Genomic DNA, 24,563 nt, shown 5'->3' with positions numbered 1-24,563 from the left:
CCTTCTAAGGAAGAGGAGATAACGACGACGATTTTCGTGAGCAAGTTTAAGTTTGAGCTAACATGGCTAAGTCGGAGCTACAACCGTTTGCTTGCTGCACTGATCCAGCTACTCTCGGGCCAAGATGGACACGATGGCTAACATCTTTCGAGTTGTATGCTGACGGTAAAGGACTGATAATGAACGAGGATACGACCAATGCTACTAAACAAAGAAGACGCGCTCTACTTTTGCATTTGGCGGGACAGGACGTGCAGGATGTTTTCTTCACTTTACCAAACACGGGTGAGGTGACCGACTGCGCGGCAGCAGTAAGGACACTTGACTCCTACTTTGTTCCCCAAGTGAATGCAGCGTACGCGCGCCAATCCTTCCACAAGTTGTTCCAAAATCAGGGAGAAACGGTGCAACAGTTTGGTACACGTTTACGTCAGGCTGCGAAGGACTGTGACTTTCAAGGAGACAAGGACAATCAAATTAGAGACGCTATCCTGAGCAGATGCTGTTCTGGATACGTGAAGAGAAAGCTTCTCGAGGATGGACCTGGTTTGACTTTGGCTCGCACGTTGGAGTTGGCATCGCAATGTGAGCGAGTGGAAGAGCAACTAGCAGCAATGAATGGGAGCAGTATCAAGAAAGAGGGGGAAACGATCAGTCGTATCACAACGAAAAAAGGAAAGTTCACAAGGCCAAAAGGTAAATTGAAGAATTGTGATGACAATAAAGCAGAGAAGCAGTGCTACAGGTGTGGCTACACTGACCACATGGGTAAGGATCCCAAATGCCCAGCACGTGGACAAACATGTCATAAATGCAACGGTAAGGACCATTTCTCAAAAATGTGTCGTACCAAAGGACAAAAGAAGCAAAACGTTAATGCTGTAGAGACTGTGCACAATGACTATGCATTTATGGTGAAAGACTGTGAAATGCCTGAAAGACTAATATTTTGTGTAGGGGGAGTTGAGTTAAAAATGTTAGTAGATTCTGGGGCAACGAGTAATGTTATGGGAGAAAATGTTTGGGAGAAGCTAAAAGCTGAAAACATAAAATGTGAATCATATGTGCCCAAAGAGCAGAGAAATATGTATGCATATTCCTCAACCCAGACACTATCTGTCAAAGGTGCTTTCAAATGTGTAATCGAGATAGGTGACAGGACTGAAGAAGCTGAATTCATTGTGATTAGAGGTAATGGTGAACCACTCCTTGGTAAAATGACAGCTATTAAGCTTGGAGTACTAAAAATAGGGGAAAACGTTGCAGCAATCACAGATGTTAAAAGTATTCTGCAACAACAGTATTCAAATGTGTTCAAAGGAGTAGGTAAATTAAACACCAAACAAATCTCACTGTACATAGACCCAAATGTGAAACCAGTCGCTCAACCACTGAGACGGATACCCTATCATTTGAGGGATGCAGTCGAGAAGAAAATCAAGGAACTGATGGACATGGACATTGTGGAGAAGGTTGAAGGTCCTACTCCCTGGGTAAATCCGGTAGTGATTCTCCCAAAGAAACATGACAAAGACCTTAGGATGTGTTTAGACATGAGAAAAGCTAATGAGGCTATTGTGAGGGAGAGATACCCCCATCCCTACAGTGGATGAAATACTGCAAGGTCTGAATGGTTCTGCAATATTCAGTAAGCTTGATCTCAAATGGGGCTACCATCAGTTAGAGCTAACCCCAGAGTCCAGAGAAATAACAACGTTTGCTGTGCATAATGGTGTTTACAGGTACAAAAGACTGATATTTGGAGTCTCGTCCGCTAGTGAGCAATACCAGCACGAGATAGCCAATGCACTAGCAGGCATCGAGGGTGTGGAGAACATCTCAGATGACGTGATCATCCACGCTCCAGACCAGGTGACACATGACAAGCGCCTGCACGCAGTCATGAAAAGACTTTCAGAATGCGGATTAACACTGAATGTGGAAAAATGCCAATTTAACATGGACAGACTTGTTTTCATGGGCATATTGTTGACCCAGAAAGGCATTGGACCAACTGAGGAGAGAGTGAGAGCTGTTAAGGATGCCAGAGAACCAAAAACGGCAGCTGAAGTGAGAAGTTTCCTAGGACTGGTAGGATTCAGCAGTAGATTTATACCCCAGTTTGCAACGCTCTCTGAACCACTGAGGAGATTGACCAGGAAAGAGACTACATTTGTGTTTGGACCAGAACAAAAACGAGCATTTCAGACTTTAAAGACTGAACTAGCCGGGGCAGGTACTTTAGCTTATTTTGACAAAGAGGCTCCTACCAGAATAATCGCAGATGCAAGTCCTGTAGGGTTAGGCGCAGTGCTTGTACAAAAACAAGATTCTGAGGAGGTACCAGTGTGCTACGTTAGTCGTAGTCTGACAGATTGTGAACGCAGATACTCACAAACAGAAAGGGAGGCCCTAGCATTAGTTTGGGCATGCGAAAGGCTACATCCATATGTGTACGGACGTAGGTTTGACTTAATCACAGACCACAAGCCATTAGAAGTCGTATACAGTAAAAGATCCAAACCATGTGCTCGTATAGAGCGATGGGTCCTCAGACTTCAACCTTATGACTTTCGGGTGGTGCACATTGCAGGAAAACAAAATATTGCTGATTCTTTATCTAGGTTGTTGTCAGACACAGGGACAAAAGGAATACATGAACATGAATCTGAAGAGTATGTGAGATTCATTGCAGTTAATGCAACACCAAAGGCGCTTACCACACGAGAGGTAGAAGAAGCCTCTGCTGTAGATCCAGAGCTGACGGAGGTGCGAAATGCAATTGAAATTGGACACTTCGAAAAATGTAAACAATATGCACCCATTGTAAATGAACTCTGTGTGATTGGATACATTGTGTTACGTGGAAGCCGCATAGTTTTACCAGAAAAACTCAGAGCAAAAGCACTTGCATTAGCTCATGAAGGACACTTAGGAATTGTAGGGAAAAAACAACATCTCAGAACAAAAGTGTGGTGGCCTGGCATGGATAAGGCAGCGGAAAAATACTGTAAAGCTTGTCATGGATGTCAAATAGTGGCCAGACCAGATCCACCTGAGCCTTTGAGGAACACAATCTTACCAGATCGACCATGGCAAGACGTGGCTGTAGATCTGTTAGGACCACTACCAAACAATCAGTCTATATTTGTTTTAGTAGATTATTACAGTCGCTACTATGAGTATGAAATAATGACGTCTACAACCACGGACAGAGTTATTGACTGAATTGAGGACATTTTCAGTAGGCATGGACTACCAGTGACGATCAAATCGGACAATGGACCACAGTTCAAATCTGACTTCTTCAGGGAATACTGTGAAACAAATGGAATCAAACATGTGAGAACACCACCAAAATGGGCACAAGCCAATGGAGAAGTGGAACGTCAAAATGCATCACTGATGAAGAGAATCAGGATTGCACAGGCAGAAGGGCTGGACTGGAAACGTGAACTGAGGAAATATGTAACTATTTACAGGAGCATTGAACACCCCACGACAGGGAAAAGTCCAGCTGAACTTCTTTTCAACAGGAAAATGAGAGGAAAGTTGCCTGACCTCTCTGAGTCCAAAACAACGGCTCTAGATGTTCGTGACAGGGATGCTGAACAAAAAGGGAAAGCAAAGCTTTATGCTGATGAACGACGAGGAGCCCAGTACTCAAATGTGGACATTGGAGACACAGTACTGGTACAACAGGACAAACAGGACAAATTCACAACACCATTCAATCCAACCCCACATAGAGTCGTGAGTCAAACTGGAAATCAAGTGGTAATTGAATCCCCAACTGGAGCTCGCTACCACCGGAATACCACTCACGTGAAGAAATACCAATCATATGAGAATACTGAAGGACATGACACACCGAAGACTTTTACTGAAGGGGAGGAAAATGTACTGAGCAGAAATGTGGACAGTTGCAACCAGACACCACAAGAGGAAGCTCAGGAACCTGAAATGAGGCCCCAGAGAGTCAAAAAGATACCAGCAAAGTTCAAAGACTTTGTGACAAAGTAAAAGTAAAGGGTTGTGTCTGAATATATTGTTCACTGTTTAAGAGAAAAAAATGTTTATGGGTTACATAAGAAAAGTTAGACAATACAATGTTCGGTTAGCAAAAGATGATGATGTAAATTACATGGTCAATATTAGTATGTGATGGTACAGTTTATTTCTAAGGAAAGGGGGGATGTCATGTACTGATATTGTACTGTGGGCCTACGTGATGACGTAGTGAAGGAGTGACGTTCAGGGAAATGAATATGCAGACAGAGCGGCAAGTTGATGGCCCTCTGTTTCATGAATAAAAGTGATTAAAGACATCGGTTCGGGTCCTGATTAAATTCAGAGTGCATTACCTAATAAAGATATAAGGTGAGTGTCAGGGTTTTCCAAAACTATCTTGATCATATGATTATGTTGGAATGTATGTAACCAGTAATGAATAACCTTGGTAGATTAGTTTTATGCTTATGTTGGTGTGTAACCAGTAATAAATAACCTAGCTTGTTCCATCCTACACAATGTCGTAAAACATCCCCTGCCCTGCTAATCTAGAGGTCAAGGGCCTTTTTTACTTGTCTATTCAGTCTATGGTCACCCCCACCCTTTTTCTCTTAATAAAGATGGTCTTGTGGGAAGCGAGAGTCAGACGTCATTCGATCATTGCTGTACGCACAGTGACGAATGGACTCTCCGCCTGCAGGTGCCCAAAATGACTAACTTGTCTCCGAGTGGTTCTTGCAAAATAAGTTAGAGTGAGCACCACTCTAACAGTGAGCACACAACATGAACTTGAATCAAATCCGATCAAGACGTCGTTGACTTTCTGCTTCATCCTGTGAGAATGAAGCTAACGGATTGTGATGTAAACTACTTTTTATTTGCCCAGTAGAGGGGGGCGCACCGCTCCTGGAGGTACTGCAATACCAGGTCGATGCATAGAGTGGACGGAGCAAGCCCCTATACCATCTCCCTGTTGCGAAAATCCAATATATACATGGTCCCCGGATAGGGAACGTATCAGATATTAATCTGATAAGAACAGATACTACACCTGGTCTTAGCCAAAAGGCCGAGAAGCGATGTACTGAAACTGGTCTGAGGAAACCACTTAAATAAAGAGACTGTGGTGTGCAAGGACTGGAGTCGGAGGCGGAGTGATAAATGACGGTGCCAACGGCAGTTGTTTTAATGACATTTATAATTAGCTTCTCTCAACCACGGGCCGACTCTTTTCCCTTCGAGATCCTAACACACACTCCTCAAACAGGAAACTCCCACACGTGTAAAACATCCCACCGGAACTCGGCAACGTGAACTTAGGTTCCGGGTGAATTATGTCAACCCACTACACAAGCCCCCCCAGAATTCACCCATAGTCAAAATCCCCGCGCCGGAAAGGAACGACAGCCCGACCACAGCGGGTGTAGGTGGCAGGGGCTGGCAGGGGGTCAAGGGTAGGGGGCGCCGCCGGAAAGACCGCTGGGCTGGACGGTCGCGTTGTCGGTCGGGCAGGCGGGAGCTCGGTCAGGTCGGAGGGGCGAGGCGCTGGGGGGCGTCCGCGGCGTGGGGCCTGCGCCAATTCCAACGTCCGGGAAACATCCACGTGGGCAGGCTTAATCCTATCAACCGAGATAGTCTCAGGCCTACCGCCGATGTCCACGACCATGCTCTTACTCCCGTGCTGCAAGACCTTAAAAGGCCCGTCGTAAGGCGGACGCAACGGCCCGCGGTGGGCGTCGTGGCGGATGAACACAAAACCCGCCGAGCGTAGGTTGGTGGGCACCCGGGAAACAGGGGTGCAGTGCCGTGACGTGGGGACAGGTGCGAACGTCCCGGCAACTTCCAGCAGGGAGGACCGCTGCCCTGCCGCCGACCAAGGCGTTGTGGCGTCTGGAATGAAGTCCCCTGGAACTCGTAGTACCTGGCCGTAGACGAGCTCAGCGGACGAGGACTGCAAGTCCTCCTTAGGGGCCGTCCTGAGGCCCAGCATGACCCAGGGAAGTCTGTCCACCCAGTTGCCATCCACCAGACTGGCGCGTAGAGCAGCCTTCATGGAGCGGTGGAACCGCTCGCACAGCCCGTTAGCCTGGGGGTGATAAGCGGTGGTGCGGTGCAGCTTGACGCCCAGGCCTCCAGCAACCACATTCCAGATCTCGGAAGTAAACTGTGCACCCCGGTCCGAGGAGAGGTCTGAAGGTGTTCCAAAGCGCGCGACCCATGTGCCAATAAACGCCCGGGCCACGTCAGCAGCCGAGGTTGAGGAGAGGGGGACGGCCTCAGGCCAACGGGTCGTCCTGTCCACCATGGTGAGGAGGTAGGTGAAACCATGGGAAGGGGGGAGCGGGCCCACAAGGTCGATGTTGACGTGGTCGAACCTCCTCTCGGGGACAGTGAACGGCTCCAACGGGGCCTTGGTATGGCGGTGCACCTTCGCACGCTGACAAGCCACACACGAGTCGACCCAGGCCCGCACGTCCCTCTTCAGCCCTTTCCAGACGAACTTCTGAGCCACCAGCCTCACGGACGCTTTTCTGCCAGGATGGGACAGGCCGTGTATCGCCTCAAAGACAGCCCGCTGCCAGCCGGCAGGGACAAGTGGTCTAGGCTGGCCGGTGGAGAGGTCGCACCACAGCCTGACTCCTGAGTCGCCAACCGCGACCACCTCCAGACGCAGCCCAGTGTCAGAGTCTTTGAGCGACTGGATCCCAGGATCTGAGGCTTGGTCAGCACTCATACTTGAGTAGTCGAGCCCCAGCTGAACCGTGTGGACGACCGCTCTAGAGAGGCAATCGGCGACCACGTTGGACTTGCCGGCGATGTGTCGGATATCTGTGGTGTACTCAGAGATAAATGACAGCTGACGCTGCTGGCGGGCGGACCACGGCTCAGCCACCTTGGACATAGAGAACGTGAGGGGCTTGTGGTCGACGAAAACCGTAAACTCACGGCCTTCCAGGATGGAGCGGAAATGGCGGATCGCCAACCAGACGCCGAGTAGCTCCCTGTCGAATGTGCTGTATTTGCGCTCCCTAGGGACCAGCTGGCGGCTGAAAAAGGCGAGCGGTTGCCAGGCGCCACCAACCCACTGCTCAAATACAGCACCAACTGCGTAGTCAGATGCGTCGGTTGTGAGGGCGACCGGGGCTCCAGGCGACGGGTGGACCAACAAGGTGGCCTGGCACAGCGCAGCCTTAGTATCCTCGAAAGCTTCGATCCTCTCGGGGGTCCAGTCGATGTCCTGGTTGGGGGTCTTACCCTTAAGGGCCCCATACAGTGGGTGCATGATGTGGGCCGCCCGGCGTATGAATCGGTGGTAGAACGTAACCATCCCAAGGAACTCCCGTAGCCCCCGGGCCGAACGTGGGCGGGGAAAAGCGGAGACTGCTTCCACCTTTGTCGGCAAGGGGGTGGCCCCATTACTGCCGATGAGATGCCCAAGAAACTGGATCGACGGCACCCCGAAGACGCACTTCGCCGGGTTAATGATCAGGCCATGCTGGTCGAGCCTTGTGAAAAGGGCCCGCAGGTGTGCCGCATGCTCCTCCTCCGAGGAGCTGGCGACGAGGACATCGTCCTAGACATGAAAGGCATGTCCCTAAGTGCAGAGTCCATCAACCGCTGGAAGGACTGGGCCGCGTTTTTCAGGCCGAAGGGCATCCTAAGAAACTCGAAAAGCCCGAAAGGAGTCACCACCACCGTTTTAGGGATGTCAGCAAGGTGCACCGGGACGTGGTGATAACCCCGCACCAGGTCCACTTTGGAGAACAGGTGCTTCCCTGCTAGATGTATCAAAAAGTCCTGAACATGGGGGACCGGGTAGCGGTCGGGCGTGGTGGCATCATTGAGGCGGCGGTAGTCGCCACACGGGCGCCAACCACCATCCGGCTTAGGCACCATGTGGAGTGGGGAGGCCCACGGGCTGTCAGAGCGGCGAACAATGCCAAGGCGTTCCATGCTGGCGAACTCGGCCCGAGCAATTGTCAGTCTCTCCGGGTTGAGCGGCAAAAGTGGGCCGTGTAAGGCTGGGGAACTCTCCGAGGAGTTTCTGGTACATGTCGCCCTCGGAGAGCGAACTGGAGAGACCCACATAATTCCCCTCATCGCGGACACATGCGAAGGAGGAGAAGGTTAACGCGTCCACCAGGCGGCCGTTCTTAACATCCACGAGCAGTCCGTGGGCGCACAAAAAATCTGCGCCAAGCAGGGGGAAGGAGATGTCGGCAGTGACAAAGTCCCATGTGAAACACTGACCCCCGAAACATATGTCCACAGTCCTTGTGCCATACGTCCTGATGGGGGTGTCGTTGGCGGATGTTAAGGGCGGGCCGTGCAACCCTCCAGCAGCGTCGTCCACTGTAGCCGGCAGGACGCTTCTCTGGGCGCCGGTGTCACAGAGGAATCTGCGACCAGAGAGGGAGTCCTCAACGAACAGCAGCCGGTTCTTTTTGCCTGCGGTCACGGCCACTACTGAGCGCAGGCTTTGGCGTTTCCCGTCGTGTCGAAGTTGCAAGGGGAGCGGCACCTTTTAGCCTTGGCGCCAAAACGTGCATGGAAGTAGCACAAACCTGTGCTGGTGCGGCTGTCAGTTGCAGCGCGTCCTCTGCCAGGGGCAACGCCAGCGCTCGGGGACGTGTAGCTGCGTGTTGGGGCCAGCACACCAGGGGCGAAATGCTGGGTGGCCAAGTAGAAACGGTCCGCTTCCTCCGAAAGAGCACGCGGCTCCGTAATGGTCGTATTTGCGAGGGCCGTTTGGACGTGCGGCGGCATATGTCGCAGAAACAGTTCAATGAAAAGAAAATTCGGCTCTTCCCCACCCAGCAGGTTTAACATCATCTCCATGTGTTCAGAGGGTTTGCTGTCCCCCATGCCTTGAATAGCAAGCAGGCGCCGGGCTCGTTCGGATCGCGACAGTTCAAAAATCCTGAGGAGATAAGCCTTGAGCCCTGCATATTTATCCTGGGCCGGAGGGGAAGTGATGAAACTTACAGCTCTGGCTGCGGTGGAGCTTCCGAGTGCCGAGACAACGTGGTAGTAGCATGTGGCGTCATCCGTAATTCCCCGGAGGGCGAACTGAGCCTCCGCCTGTGCGAACCATGCACGTTGCTGCAGAAGTCTCCCAAAACTCAGGCAGCCTAAGGACGGCGGAATGCGCCATGCCGTCTCGCTCGGTATTCTGTTCAGTCCCGGAATCCTCAGCGGGACTGATGTCAGGGTCACCAGTGTGGTGTGCAAGGACTGGAGTCGGAGGCGGAGTGATAAATGACGGTGCCAACGGCAGTTGTTTTAATGACATTTATAATTAGCTTCTCTCAACCACGGGCCGACTCTTTTCCCTTCGAGATCCTAACACACACTCCTCAAACAGGAAACTCCCACACGTGTAAAACATCCCACCGGAACTCGGCAACGTGAACTTAGGTTCCGGGTGAATTATGTCAACCCACTACAAGACTACCAATTCAAGTTACGGTTTAAATATATCGACTCACACTAATGCTTCTTTTCCTGCGCATCACGTGATTCCCGTTTCTTTTTGTGGTCAGGTGCGGAAGTCAACGCTGCTGCCATCTAGCGGTGTAACGGCATATACGCTTTAACAAATAATAATCACTCGCAGGGCACACAGAGACGAAAAACCGTCCGCACTCGCACCTACAGGCAATTTGGAGCGCTCAATGGGCCTATCATGCATGTTTGGGGGAAATGGAAGGAAACCAGAGTGGAGAACGTGCACAATGCAAACAAACAGGTCAGGGAGTTGGAACCTGTTGGACTCACAACGACACGTTTAGAGTGTAAACGTTTCCATAGAATTGCCAAACACCAAATACTTGTTCGAACTATACATCTTAGTTGAGTGTTAAGGCCTCCTAAATTTAGCAAATATATGAAGATCTATTTTTATTAAAAGGAAATGGTTGCTAGTGTGACACCGCCTGTTACTTTGGTGAGACCAGCAATGGGGTGGCCCGTTTGGACAAGCCGAAATCAGTTAAAGTTAATTCAGATTTGTGTCGAAGTTGTAAAGATTTAAGCCGTGTAAATGAATACAGCCATAAGTACTTCAGTACAAAAGTACTTCAGAAATACATAACAGGCTTTTGTTAGTTGAACTAATACGACGATACTGTTAATCGACTGAGTTGAATATCAGGAGTACGCCACTACATTAGCTTAATTTTTATTTAACCAATTTCAAAGAACTACTCTGATCATGTCCCTCCCCTCAATGCTCCACTAGGACGCATAGAACGCTCATCAAAAGTGGAGAATCTATGATATAAACATCATTATTCTCCGCTAGCTTCACGCTCAGGAAGGAACATCAATTCTCATCATCGTAGTTGGCGAGACCGTTCACTTTAGAAACACATATCTCAAGTTAATAACTATAGAAATGATCCCTGAAAGTATAGTCTTAATTCATCAACGAGGGGCGGCGGGAAGTCATCTGCGAGTGTACCATTTTTACCCAGAGGGCAACCACGACTAGTAAAGGACTATGTTTAGATTGTAGGGGTGTAACGATACATCGATACACATCGATTAATCGATATTATGCTCTACGATTTATTGGCATCGATGCTAAAGGTAAATAACAATTCATACGCAAAATAAACAAGGTACTGCAAACTCTTTATTTAGGAAATTACAAGAGTATTGTAGTATACAAATTCCTTACTTTAACACTGAACTTTGATGTCGTGTTTTTTTTTTAAATGTGCGGCGAGATTTGTGCTCCCTGAATATTTGATCACCGCATGGCAGGATTTACAAACTGCACGTGTCTTGGCCGTTGAGCCATCTTTTCTTTGGAATCCAAAGTGCTTCCAAACGAATGACTTGAAGCCTAAAGGGGAGCAAATTTCCTCGTCTTTTTGGACACTAGCCATAGGAGCAGCCCAGGAGCCGCGTACTAGTTGTCCCCTCCCCTTTCACGTGCGTGATCTGCTCACAACACAACAACGCCGGGCGCACTGCTCCCGAAAAGAGGAAGCAAGCAACTATGAACTGGATTTCAAAATTAAGTCGCGTCTAATGTCCGAGGTCAAACACGGCGATATAAATCGATGTTTACCTTTAGCATCGATGCCAATAAATCGCAGAGCATTATATCGATTAATCGATGTGTATCGATGTATCGTTACACCCCTAGTTAGTAGGCGTGCTGGAGCCTATCACATAGGGATGGGCGGATCGATACAAAAGTATCGATATATCGATCCAGGCTGCTCATTTTTGAGTATCGATCTCCCTAGCTAAAATATCGATACTTACAATTATTTAATTATATTTTTCCTCATTTTTTTCTGCTCCAATTTGACGACTTGCACTCATGCTAGCACTACTTTTCCTTCCCCCTGCTGCACCGGCGTGTCCTGCTCTGCTTTGCTCCCGCCCCCTTTTCTCACAAGCCAAGCCCTCTTCCTCCGCCTCCCGTTCCAATCCAAACAAACACAAACAAGCATGGCCACGGCGGCGGCCCAGTCCGAACGCAAGAGAAGTCTGGTTTGGGGATATTATATTTTACTTAATAACAACGAGGCAAAATGTGAAATATGTCACAAAACAATTAAATATTGTGGCAACACCACAAACTTGACAAAACATTTAAGCAAAATTCACACCACAGTTCATGAAGAGCTGCAGTTGAAACGTGCCGCAGACACTAAGGCAGCGACGGAAACCCCTGCAGCCACACCGAGGCTAAGGTATCAAAGTACCTTAGAAGCAGCGTTTCAGAAAGGCAAGACATATCCAGGTATCAGGTGCTAACCAAAAATTGTAAGCATTTGTGGTTGATGTGCTATTTGAAGCAATAATTACTACGCTTTAGTCAGTCATTTATAAATAAAGTTTTCCCCTTTTCAATTTGTGGTCGAACGCCATACGTTTTATTTGTAACTCCACTTCCTATAAACAACACTAAAGTATTACAATATTAAATGTAAGTATCCAGTGGCTTTACAAATTGATAGTTTTGCTGCTCATGACGATTAAGCCCTGCATCTCTGTTGGTACCATGTCTCTTTTTAGATTATACTAAAAGACAAAACTTTTTCCCAACAACAGAGAGAGAGAGAGAGAGAGAGAGAGAAAAGTAAAGAATAGCTCCTTTTTATTAAAGTTATACTATTAATATGCATATTCCACTAATGCACTAATGTCTAAAAAGGTTAATAATTCACGTGACGTAATACTTTTTTCTACAAAATTCAATAGATGACTCTCCAAGAGCAAGAATGCCACTGCATTTAAATCGTTTTTTGGAAGGGAAATTACACTTCCGGTATCGATATCGGATCGAATCTCGGGTATTTTGGGTAGGAAATACTTGGTATCGGATCGATTCCAAAATCATTGGTATCACCCATCCCCACTGGACATCATAAACTGGTGGCCAGCCAATCGTAGGGCCGATATGTTTTCTATTTTGTTGTAAAGAATAGAATTCTTCTGCTATTCACATTTAGATAAAGGTCATGAACTTGATTGAATCAAACCCTTTCAAGACGTTATTGACTTTCTGCTTTATCCTGTGAGAATGAAGCAGACCGATTCTAATGGCTTCCTGACTTAATGATCCTTTATTTGACCAGCAGAGGGGTGCACCGTTCCTGGAAGTACTGCAATACCAGGTCGATGCGTGGAGTGGACGGAGCAAGCCCCTAATTCCATCTCCCGGTTCCAGAAATCAATTTAATATATGGTCCCCGGATAGGGGACGTATCAGATATTAAACTGATAAGAACAGATACTTCACTTGATATTAGCCAAAAGGCCGAGAAGCGATAACCTAAAGTTGGTCTGAGAAAACTACTTAAATAAAGAGACTACCAATTCAAGTTACGGTTTAAATATATTGAGTCATACTAATGCCACGTACCGACCACCGTAACAAACCTCAACTCTTAACAGTTTGGAATGATAATGCGTCACCGGGCTGTTTTCAACCTGTGCATCGGTTGCAGATTTTCGTGTGTTCGTGGAGGTTTAGTGTCACGTGGTTCACGTTGACCCAATAGAATAACGATGAACTGAGCTCCTGATGGGAATAGCTTTTAATGACCAACAAAACGAATTGGTCATTCGCCAAAAACAATCGGATCTTTTGATACATTTCGGGACCGAAGGCAAGATAGCTGTTTGACGAACATTTTGACGGGAAAAAAAACACGCAGCAAAAAAACACGCGGCCCACTTCGCCAAACTACTTCCTGTTTCCTGCTGTGGCAATTTACATTAACCCTCAAACGCCACCATCGCAGTGGAGGTGAATCGCATTCCAATCCACGCCAGCATTTCTTAACACTCATTTGAGGAAATTACGATCGTCTTTTGTTTCCCGATTTGTGTTGAATAAAAATCTGAAATTACACATTTGAAAATAACACACGGAAATCGGATCATTTCCATTTCTCTCATACCAAAAGTACACGGACCAAGACATACATCTGTTTATACGTTCAAAACTCACACTCAAAATAGTTGCCCAATCGATAGGTGACGCTGTTTGAAATATCAGGTATCCATAATCCTGTGCGCCAACAATGTTTCAAGGAAAAAACACATTGATGAACACAAAATACTCGTTTAAACTGTCTATTTAGGTTGAGTCCTTCTAAATGTAGTAAATCTATGAACGTCTATTGTTTGTATTAGAAGGAATGGTTGCTGCAAATTCACCGATCGCCTTTTACTAAAGATTTCCGTAGGGAGGAACAATGAGAGTTCATCTCAATTTTTTGATGCTCTGCGAAAGCGGAGCCACCTATACTTGTCAATGGGAAATAGTTAGTAGTCCTGCCTTGTAGTTATTAATTCTGCTAAAGTTTACAGACCAAATTGGTTAAGCTTTAGGGACAGCTTTTGGTGACATCCACCCATTCAAATATAAAACTATTGATTATGCATTGAGCAATAAATTAATATATTTTCCACAAATTATACTATATGTAAGGAACAATAATAGGAGCCATTTAGCTATTAAAGTATTGTGGTGAATGGTCTTTGTTGTTTCGCTGGTCTCCAAAAAAACACTCAGTGGACGATGGCTGGTCCGGGTAAGGAAGCACTTCGGTGACACACGGCTGATTGGGAAAAGATTTATTCAACCGATGTCAAAGTGATGTCTCTCCAAAAGTTTGAGTGGCCCCAAAAGCAAAGATGGTTCAGCTCTTGACAGCACAGATGTTCGCCCCAAAAAGGCCCTCGCGCTTCTTGCTCTTGCCCCTTGCGCCCCTGCGCCTTGCGCGCCCCTTGCTCTTCGCGCTCTCCTCTTCGCGTTCTTGACGCCCCTCTATCTGTTCTCCCCCATCATTTGTACCTCGTAAGACAACAGCTGTGGTCCGAGTCTCACTCTATTGGTTACTTCCGATGCCCTTAAAAGTGCATGGACAAAGGTATTCCTGGTCACGGACGAATGGCCCTTCCATATTCTAAGCACCTACACATTGCTGAAACTAGATCTTCTCTGTACCGCAAAAATAGCTTAGGGTCTTCTCACTGCTGCAAGGTCGCCATTTAAGGTGACATACAGTGACGCATAGAATCCAAAATTTACCTCATTCCCCCCTCCGGGACTTTATAAATGTCCCGAAAACGGTCCAAAAAGAGATGACATCGGTAAACATCCAAAAATCTTCACCCAACCAAATTTTCTGATCACGTCTACAATTTGGCCTATACCTGCACAGCCTATATCACGCTCGAGGCATGCTACTTAAGGTTATTTTAACTAGGAAAGCTCAAACTACTTTGTTATCCAATTGCTCCCTGAAAGCAATCTGAGGCCTCTCAGGAACCACAAATAAAGAAAATTGAAGTCCACATTATTCAAATGACGATAACCACCCCCCTTAGGTAATATCTCAATACCGTCGATAATTAATGAAGCAATGAATTTGGTGTGGTCCGTTAGAAACCTCAAAAAGTTGCCGGCCCTCCCTCGAGAAAAAACCCTGCCAGTCTAATGACACGGAAAAAGAGGGAGGCCCTTTCTAACATCCTCAGTGATTCCTTCCACCTGGCGTCAGCCAGGTACAAGGAGTCGGCACATATCACAATCCACAAAACAGTATGAGCTCACAAAACAGAAGGAAAAGAAATGACAAGTTCACCGACCGCTAAACAGTCAAACTGCATTGTCAATGTAAACATGTGAAAAGTTAAATGAATAAGATAAAGTAATTGCAGCACGTAGTCATCAGATAAAGTACTGATTGATAAAATATTGACGCAATATCACAGCATACTGAAACGTTGAAGCGCCCTCAGTGTTGCCCCCCTTGCATATGTAAGTGCCTGTCGATGCAAAGTCCAGTCCACTGAATGCTCAGTAGTGAATTTGCCCCGGGATCACTGCTCAGGGCCTGCCGTCCATCCAAAATCTTTGTCCACTTCACCGTCCTCAGAGTCTCTTTCCAGGCCCCGGTCAGCGTCCACGGGGTCTGCAATAATCGGGAGCCACTGCCAGTATTTAACGATGACAACAGCACAAAACCTTGAGTTGCAATGAAAAAAGCAGCTATGCCCAGCGTAGGCCGGAAGTCCGCCCGGCCCCCTTCGGTCAGCCCCAGTAGACGACATCTCCATAACCAGTCGTCTGCAAACTAAATCTTCTCTTTTGGGGTTGATTGGGGCACGGGGACGACTGGTGGTCGTCGTCTCATCGAAGTGCTCAGTAGAACCTCCGAGGCGTTCTCGGCATCTACTCCTATGATCCAGAGGTCCACGTGATCCCTGAAACAAACAAACAAACAAACAAACACTCCCCCTAGGAGTTATGAATAATCCCCCTTATTTCTCGTCGTGTTGTCGGTCTCGCAAGATCCGTCCTGTAGCAGAGTAACTTCTGCCTGTTCAAGTTAGTCTTTCCTGCTGCAGCTGTCCCTGTCTGAAGTCCTGTCAATCAGTCTTTGCAATTGCTTTTCCCAGTTCAAATCTTAATTTTTACTCCAAATTTTCCTCTTTGAATCCAATTTTTCTCAGTATTCTCAAATGGGCATCAGTCCTGTCAGTTTTGTTCACCTAATTAGTTTATGTACCTTATCTTTGTCTCCCCTTCAAGTCATCTTACTGTTCAAATCAGTCGCCCTTTTGAATGAACCTGTAATCTTCCCAAAATGATTTAACTATCCAACTCTTTTCAACATTTGTTATGCAAATTAACCCTCTTAAAATGTGTTCTTAAATACTTTCCCTTCATTAGCAGCTTTAATGCATTCATATGTTAAGGATTTATCCCTATTGCTTGTTTCTGGTCCAGTTTCCTATTTTATTTAATTACCTTCCAAACATTTGTTGTCTATTGCGCTGCAGTCTAATCCCTATTAGCTGTATGATTTGTCATCATTCGTGCTTTTCCGTTGACACTTTAACCGTTACTGTCGCTAGATTGTTGCCACGCTTTGCATCCATTCCAGGCTGTTGTCTCCCATTAACTCCTTTCCTTTCGAGATGCTTCTTCTGCTCCTTCCATCACTGCCTGTTGAATTCTGGCACGTCCTGTTAAAGCCTCAAAAATAATTGAATCCGAAAAAACATTGAATGTCACAAATAGCTTTTATATCTACTTACTCATTTAAATGTAACTCCCCCCTCTGACACATTCACTCAATGTGTCATCAGGCATTCAAAAAGGAACCGGCAAAACGTCCTACCGCATCATCATATGTCCTGCAGCCAGTTTGTCGAACCTTTCACTCATTCAGAACTGTCATCCCCAACTTCCTGAAAATTGACTGTTCACCCCACACTCGGCAACAAAACAACAATCATCGCACTCCTGCCAGTGAGCATACAGCCCTGCTGACAGCGGACCCTTGTGCTCACAAAAAGTACACAGGCATAGAGTATCAAAATAAAACATAGACACACAACGAATCATGGCGCCCGGGGATTCTGTCCTGAAAATCCTCAATCATCACAAAAATCAAAAGGGTTAGGGTTAACATTTTCACGTGCATTCAATATAAACTCTCCAAGACTGCAATCGCCAACCTGCAAAATTATTACAAGTTATACAACAGCCAGCAATCTGCTCCTTGGCTGGTGGTTGATGCTGCAATAAGTCAAGTGACGCACAGAAACAAAGCAAAGCTTGCACTTGCCACAAGCAAGCTTAAGTTTCAAATGTTTGGTTGTCATCCACCTAGTCAGTCATCCCGTCGGGTGAGTCCAAGTCTGTCACGTCATATCGTCCATTGTCCTAGTGTTTGATATTAGTCCTGTCTTGTCCATTCGTGTTGCTGAAATGGGCCTTCTCCATGAACTATTTTGTTGGTCATGGTGCCTCTGAGTAACCATCAGCTGTTGGTTAAGGTTACAACTCATCACTCATCAAACTTGGGTGTTCCAGTCTCATGTGAGAGGAATCTTACCCTCAACTGTGACCCTTTCACCCCAACTCCAAAATACTTTGGCCTTTCACCCTGTCCCAGACACACATACACATTCTTAACCACACAAGTGCCAATTCGGTCACCTTCATCGCTCAGCTCTCATTCCACACCAAACAAATTTAGTATGTGTAAGTGAGTAGGCAATCAGTGAATATTGAAGGTAACACTTCATTTCTGGATGTTCTTCTCGATTAAATATTTCATACAATCGTACCTCACTTTTACCGTAAAACTGTCAATTAAATGCCTAAAAAATTCAGTTATTTCTACTGCTGAGCCTGTCCAAGGGTGAGCATGGGGAAAGAAGCAGCCTCAGATGGTCCTTAAATAATTTTATCCTAATCAATCATTCTGATCGAACCGCTGGGTAAAGATACTCAAAAGGGTCCCTCCGACAGTCTACTCCCCTATGGTGTTTTCACTTTGCCTTGTCAATGCATTTGTTATTTGAGTCCTATCACGTTTGTCATCTCGTTAACTGTCATTTTGTGTGACTCTTATGCCGCATTATTCTTAACTGTCAAAAGTTTCCATGGCTGTTATTCCTTGAACTTATCGGACTTTCTGAATTCCCCGTGAGTTGTAATTAACTTCTAATTTTATTAATTAATAATAATCAGGTCCATTGTACAATTTAGCCACCTCTTGACTGCATCCTATTGGGTCCTAATGTCCTATTTTCATCTCCAATTTGTCAATGACTCTATGTCTAATTGTTAAGCTGGGTGGACTAAATGTGATCCTACTCTTACTTCATACAATTTGGCCTGTTTTATCCAAATTTATCCTCTGATTATGATCCTTTCCCTTTTTCTGTAACACTACACATTTTGTTCCTGATTTATTTATTTATCTTTTATCAAGACTCCTCAGTTGTGTCAAGTTCAGTGCCCAAGCAAGCTTCCATTCACTTTGAGCCAAGCCCACCAAGTATTGATTACGCCCCAGCAAGGAGTCCAGTTCGCTTGTTGCACATTTCAGGTCTCATGGTTCTTTCGCCGCACCTCATTTTCAAGTTGTTGTCTTTAGTTGTAGCCTCAGAGCCAACTCATTCCTCACTCTCGGATGAGTCCATTTTCAACTGAGTCCATTCACATCTTGTAAGTTTCTTCACTCTCGCCTCAGAGGATGTCGTTTTCCTCCGGAGCGTTGTGCTCCCCCCAAGCACAAATATAGTCCTTCTTTGCTCTTGCAAAAGGTCAAAGGTGCCTCAGAGCCATGCACCGTTTTCTTGTTGTTCTCAGCTGTCGGTGGAGTCTCGGGATCGAGTTTCAGGGTCACTGCTGGATACTGGAAAAGACAGACTGGGAAACCAAACTTAAATATCGTCTTCCAATTAGCCATTAATTACCTAGTACCTTTTGTTAATCAAACTTCCAATTCTCCTATTAACAAGAATTTAATATATTTGAGAAAAACGTTGCCTTTCCTTCATGAGCTCTCGGCTGTATTGTGATGGACCTTATTTGAACAATTTTAAAGTGGCAGATTACCCCAAACTTAAAATTGCAAGTCTTAACTGTGGTTTCTCTCAATTATACTGTGATTTCCAGAAGATCATCCTAATTTCAGGCTACATTCTATTGTTTGTTTTCCTGCCTTTGATTTTATGCAATCCTCTCTATCATCTTTTCACCTTTGCTGATTTGAGCCTTCAATTTCAGATAAAGTTTCCCAATTTTGCGTACAGAATGTACATTATTCATAATTAAGTCATGTTCCAAACATTGCATCCTCTCTGGTTTGCCCTCAGTATTATTGGTGTTATGCTCACTTACCGATATTACTGGACTATCTTGAATTTTTAATTCTCCGCCACTACATCGAAGGCCATTTCTCAGCTGTTCACTTTTCCCATGCTCCAGTTAGGCTCCATTACTCGAATCTAGAATGTGATTTTCATTTGAGTTTCTTGCTTTTGGACTTCTAAAATGCTCCTATCGCTAATTTATTTGTACCGAGCATACTTTTACAAGAGTATTAAAAGAACCAACAAATTACTACCAAATCCAATCTCTCCTCGTTGGCATCTCCTCCTCTATTTTGAACTTGCTGCTTTTGACCTGTACGTCTTGTTACAGTGGGCACTGGTCAGCCTTGTCGGGCCAACGCAATTTACGAGCAGGCTCTCCATGCATACAATTCAGTCCTATGTCTAAATCCAGAGAATTCCTTTAATTCCAGCTGCTGCTGTGGCCCTCACTTGATACCTCTCTTGCTCTCATAAATTAGTGTTGACCGGTTGAGTTTTCTTTAGACACTCAAATCACCTATATTTGGGTTGTAGTGGTTAGCCCTCGCATGCTCCTACTCCACGTGTTAGACGGCTGTTAAACATTAATTCTAAGTTCATGCTGTGTCTCTATGTCCTCCATGAGACAACGGATGTATCCGCCGTCTCAGGTTTTTTATGTAACGAGAAAATCAGAAGTATTGAGGAGAGCCCCAAAGAAACGAGTATCAATAATTTGTTTTCAATTTTGTCATCCTTTCAGCAATTTAAATTAATAAGTTGAGCTTTTCGTCAGATCCAATTTCCTATTCCTCTCAGAATGCTAAAAGGAGCGTCAGCTGGCCTTAGAGGGGTCCCCCATTATTTACGAGGGGGCCACACTCTTCTGCCACCGCTTGCTGTCGTCCCAGCATGTTTTTCTTTGGATACATCTATATTGGTGTCGTATTGGTTAACACACGCATGCTCCTATTTCTCCAGTTGGTCATGCATTCTTTTGCTCCTTCAGCATTCCGTCTTTCACCATTCTATCATAGTTTCTCTCGTTGCTGGCAGGGCAGGCCCCCTTAATTGGGCATAACTTCGGCCCTGCGCCCCGCCTCGGCATCACCGCGCGGGGAGGGGCCAGCCTTAAACACAGTGGGCAGATACAGGTTGGCCACTCCCTGCCCTACCCACCGCCAGATCTCCCCCCGCGCGCGGGCACCGCAGGCGTGCACGCGCCCCAGAGCAACGAGAGCGCACTCTACTATCCGTTATTTTTGGTGGTTTTCCAAACACTCAAACTCACCCCCATGCGCGCTCATGAGCACATTCACGCACACACACACGTACTTACGGACACGCGCGCACCCACACAAACACGCACGCACACACCCCTACACACACACTTACGGGGCCCAACAAGTACACACATCAAGCGTCCATTCATTCGGAAGCTCAAACAGACAACATAAAGATGACAAAGTTCACAAAGATTACACACGGACACAAAAGACATACAACGGGATTCGAATCCATTCCACATTTTGCTTCTTTCCAACTGCTGTTGAGCAGTTTGGTCATTTTAACTGTCATCAGAGCAGATGCACTGACAAATACGCACGTCTTACTTAACTTTTGTGTCGTTTCGTTTCGTTCCTAATAGCGCTGTATATCTCCCCTTTATTCTGCAGAATTTAACTTAAGTGTGCACACAAATTACTTTTTATATCACTACTAAACCCCCCAGAGGCCTCTTTTCCACGTTTTCCATTTTCACACAGCAGCCGCACAAAACCTTCGTCCAATATCGGTTTTGTCGCCGGCTCAAATTTATCAAACTTTGACAGACGTGCATGCTATTACAGTGCGCCTCGACAAATCGGGATCGGACCGTTGCCGCGATAACGCACCAGCTACCTCGGTATTCGAAAATGACAGCCCACCGGGTTTACCTATTCATTTCCTTGCACCAGCGTTTAAATCGAGGAGCCTTGTAACCCCCACACACTTCTAATTCGATCAGTGTCCAAACGACGTGGCTTACGCGCGCTTTATTTTCCTCGGTACCCTTAAAATCTGACCGGATCTCGGCACCCATAACTGGGTCTGACCGGACCACTTCGGCACCCTTAAAAAAGGGTCTGACCGGGTCACTTCCACATTCATGCTCACAGTTACGGATGCCAAGGCTGCGCACTTTTCCTATTTGCCAAACGCGGTCAGCGCAAGCCTCCCTTTTTGGTCGGACTTTTGACGGAGACTAACCCAGCCATCGAAACTCTCCACAGGTGCGCACTTGGCCCGTACGGCCACTGAGTGCGACTGCAGTGTCTCGGCTTTTCCAGGAACTGCATCTGGGGCGGGTAGTTTCCTGTCGCAACAGTGTTCAATCGTATCTGTGTTTTCGCCTCATTCACCCAGCTAAAATTTCTATCCTCCATCGGATCTGTCGCCAAACTAAAGTCCACGTTTTATGGGACTTTCTATCATTCTTTTATTGTGACGGTCAACAGCGATGTCCCTGACAACCTGTCCCGTCACGAGCCACACTACTTCGGGCTTTTTCTTTTTCATCATTCATCATTCTCACCAGACATGTCACTCACTCCACTGTGCACATTCCCCATTAAGTTCTAAGTTACTGTTCACTTTTTATTTCTTATTTTTTATTTATTTTCTATTTTTTTTTATTTTATTTTCCTTTGCTGCTTCTATTTGGGGCCACTCCCCCTTCGAAAGTCGAATTATGACGACTTTTTGACTGGGAGAGACAACTTACTCCCGAGACAGCTCATGGCCACATCAGATTCGGTTGTAACTGCCCCCCTCAAGGGGCCGACCCCCCACCTGTCCAAGAACCGAGCATATCGCGGCAACTGCGGGCGAAGCATCTCACCTTAATGACAGCCGCTGGTCGACCGCTGGATTCTCGCTCAGGAAGCGGGCGCGAATTCCCCGGGGGAACACGAATCCTGTTCGTGACGCCAAAAATGTGGTGAATGGTCTTTGTTGTTTCGCTGGTCTCCAAAAAAACACTCAGTGGACGATGGCTGGTCCGGGTAAGGAAGCACTTCGGTGACACACGGCTGATTGGGAAAAGATTTATTCAACCGATGTCAAAGTGATGTCTCTCCAAAAGTTTGAGTGGCCCCAAAAGCAAAGATGGTTCAGCTCTTGACAGCACAGATGTTCGCCCCAAAAAGGCCCTCGCGCTTCTTGCTCTTGCCCCTTGCGCCCCTGCGCCTTGCGCGCCCCTTGCTCTTCGCGCTCTCCTCTTCGCGTTCTTGACGCCCCTCTATCTGTTCTCCCCCATCATTTGTACCTCGTAAGACAACAGCTGTGGTCCGAGTCTCACTCTATTGGTTACTTCCGATGCCCTTAAAAGTGCATGGACAAAGGTATTCCTGGTCACGGACGAATGGCCCTTCCATATTCTAAGCACCTACACATTGCTGAAACTAGATCTTCTCTGTACCGCAAAAATAGCTTAGGGTCTTCTCACTGCTGCAAGGTCGCCATTTAAGGTGACATACAGTGACGCATAGAATCCAAAATTTACCTCAGTATTAATATAAAAATACCCTCGTAAATACCCATAAACTGATGCTTTGCTTCTCTTTCTACTGCCTCCACGCCTTTGTTCACCTCCTTTTTCTTAGAGTTGCCATCTAGTGGTGGTGGCAGCATAAGAAATGAAGTGAAAACATACCCATCATGCATTGCCTCTTTTCACCTGAGAACCATATGAATTTGTATTTATAGAAAATCTCCAACAGTACCGCAGAAAGATATATATTTCTTTTTCTGAGCAAGTTTAGAAAATGACATTCTCTTAAAAATTTGAGAACAAGGATTGTACTAAAAATTTCTGGCACAATTTTTGATTTAAAGAAAGACATTTTGATCATATTTTTTCGTATATCCTTGCTGCCAGCCGCCATGAACTTGAATCAATGACGTCATTGACCCTCTGCTTTATCCTGTGAGAATGAAGCTAACGGACTGTGATGTAAACTACTCTTGATTTGACCAGTAGAGTAGGGGGTGCAAAAATCAGTTGTATGTCTGGGTCCACGTACCTTTTGGCCATTAGTTTTTCTTTATAGTGTAGGTAAATGGAGAACGGGAAATGATCCGTGGGGCTATTCCAGAAAGCAGGTTATATGAAAGTTATATCATATACGTTCGTATCAATAACGGGTCGGGAACGTAGTAATTACATTTTATTTTGCAATTACTAATTTGTTGAATGAAGTTCGGCAAGTAGGTGCACAGTTGCAGAGCACAGCTTGCTCAGTATGTGGCGACCATGAAATTTGGCTTCGTGTGAGGGATTTTGTATTGTACAGGAGAATCAGGGGAGAGCGCGAACGCAGTCCCCCACTACCAAAAATTGTGCAGTCGAGATTCCCACATTTGTGGAATTCGCAGGGGTCAGCACAACCGGAGTGCAATGGCTGAGCCTCACCCTGGGTGAACCACCTTCTTGATCATGGTATCTCCCCTGCCAGGTAAGTATGAGTTGTATACGTCGCCGGGGCCGACGTTTTCACCGCGCACACCATCTACAGTCAGAGGCTAATTTGGTACAAAAGTGTGAGCACACGTATTCAGTGGATGAGACAGCATTCGTAGAACTGTTAACATAGTACACCTTTAGTCATTCAAAACCAAAACATTTTAAATTAAGTAAAAAATAGATTCAGAAACATGACCATCATGCCTTGCTTCTTTTTCTACTGCCTCTACGTCTTTGTTCACCTCCTTTTTCCTAGAGTCGCCGTCTAGTGGTGATGCCAGCAACTATAATAAACCGATAAATGAAGTCAAAACATGCCCATCATGCAGTGCCTCTTTTCTCCTGAGAACCCTAAAACGGTATGAATTTGTATTTATTGAAAATCTCCAACATTACCGCAGAAAAATATATATACTTCTTTTTCTGAACGAGTTTTGAAAATGACATTTTCTTAACATTTGGAGAACAAGAATTGTACTAAAAGATCCTGGAACAATGATAGGAAAATCTCAAGCAAAAAAATACATTTTGACCATATTTTAGAACAGTTACGTAAATTCTTGCTGCCGCCTAAGATGAACCGTCATGAACTGTCATGTACTGATATTGTACTGTGGGCCTACGTGATGACGTAGTGAAGGAGTGACGTTCAGGGAAATGAATATGCAGACAGAGCGGCAAGTTGATGGCCCTCTGTTTCATGAATAAAAGTGATTAAAGACATCGGTTCGGGTCCTGATTCAGAGTGCATTACCTAATAAAGATATAAGGTGAGCACACAACAATGGCGACGAGGATGACGTCCACCTTCTAAGGAAGAGGAGATAACGACGACGATTTTCGTGAGCAAGTTTAAGTTTGAGCTAACATGGCTAAGTCGGAGCTACAACCGTTTGCTTGCTGCACTGATCCA

At 46.0% G+C, this 24,563-nt stretch overlaps 4 non-coding genes across 4 annotated transcripts; all 4 read right to left on the bottom strand.

Moving 5' to 3' along the window:
* Positions 1-4,901: 4,901 nt before the first annotated feature.
* Positions 4,902-5,092, bottom strand: LOC133145852 (U2 spliceosomal RNA). The gene has a single exon (XR_009711100.1). It is a non-coding gene; the product is annotated as a U2 spliceosomal RNA (small nuclear RNA).
* Positions 5,093-10,213: 5,121 nt separating this feature from the next.
* LOC133145916 (small nucleolar RNA U3) lies at positions 10,214-10,431 on the bottom strand. The gene has a single exon (XR_009711161.1). It is a non-coding gene; the product is annotated as a small nucleolar RNA U3 (small nucleolar RNA).
* Positions 10,432-12,613: 2,182 nt separating this feature from the next.
* On the bottom strand, positions 12,614-12,805 carry LOC133145804 (U2 spliceosomal RNA). The gene has a single exon (XR_009711055.1). It is a non-coding gene; the product is annotated as a U2 spliceosomal RNA (small nuclear RNA).
* A 10,681-nt stretch (positions 12,806-23,486) lies between these two features.
* Positions 23,487-23,650, bottom strand: LOC133146043 (U1 spliceosomal RNA). The gene has a single exon (XR_009711274.1). It is a non-coding gene; the product is annotated as a U1 spliceosomal RNA (small nuclear RNA).
* Positions 23,651-24,563: the final 913 nt, after the last annotated feature.

This window comes from Syngnathus typhle, linkage group LG21 (genome assembly GCF_033458585.1).
Source record: "Syngnathus typhle isolate RoL2023-S1 ecotype Sweden linkage group LG21, RoL_Styp_1.0, whole genome shotgun sequence".
NCBI lineage: Eukaryota > Metazoa > Chordata > Actinopteri > Syngnathiformes > Syngnathidae > Syngnathus > Syngnathus typhle.
This window is presented reverse-complemented; position numbering and strand designations above follow the sequence as displayed.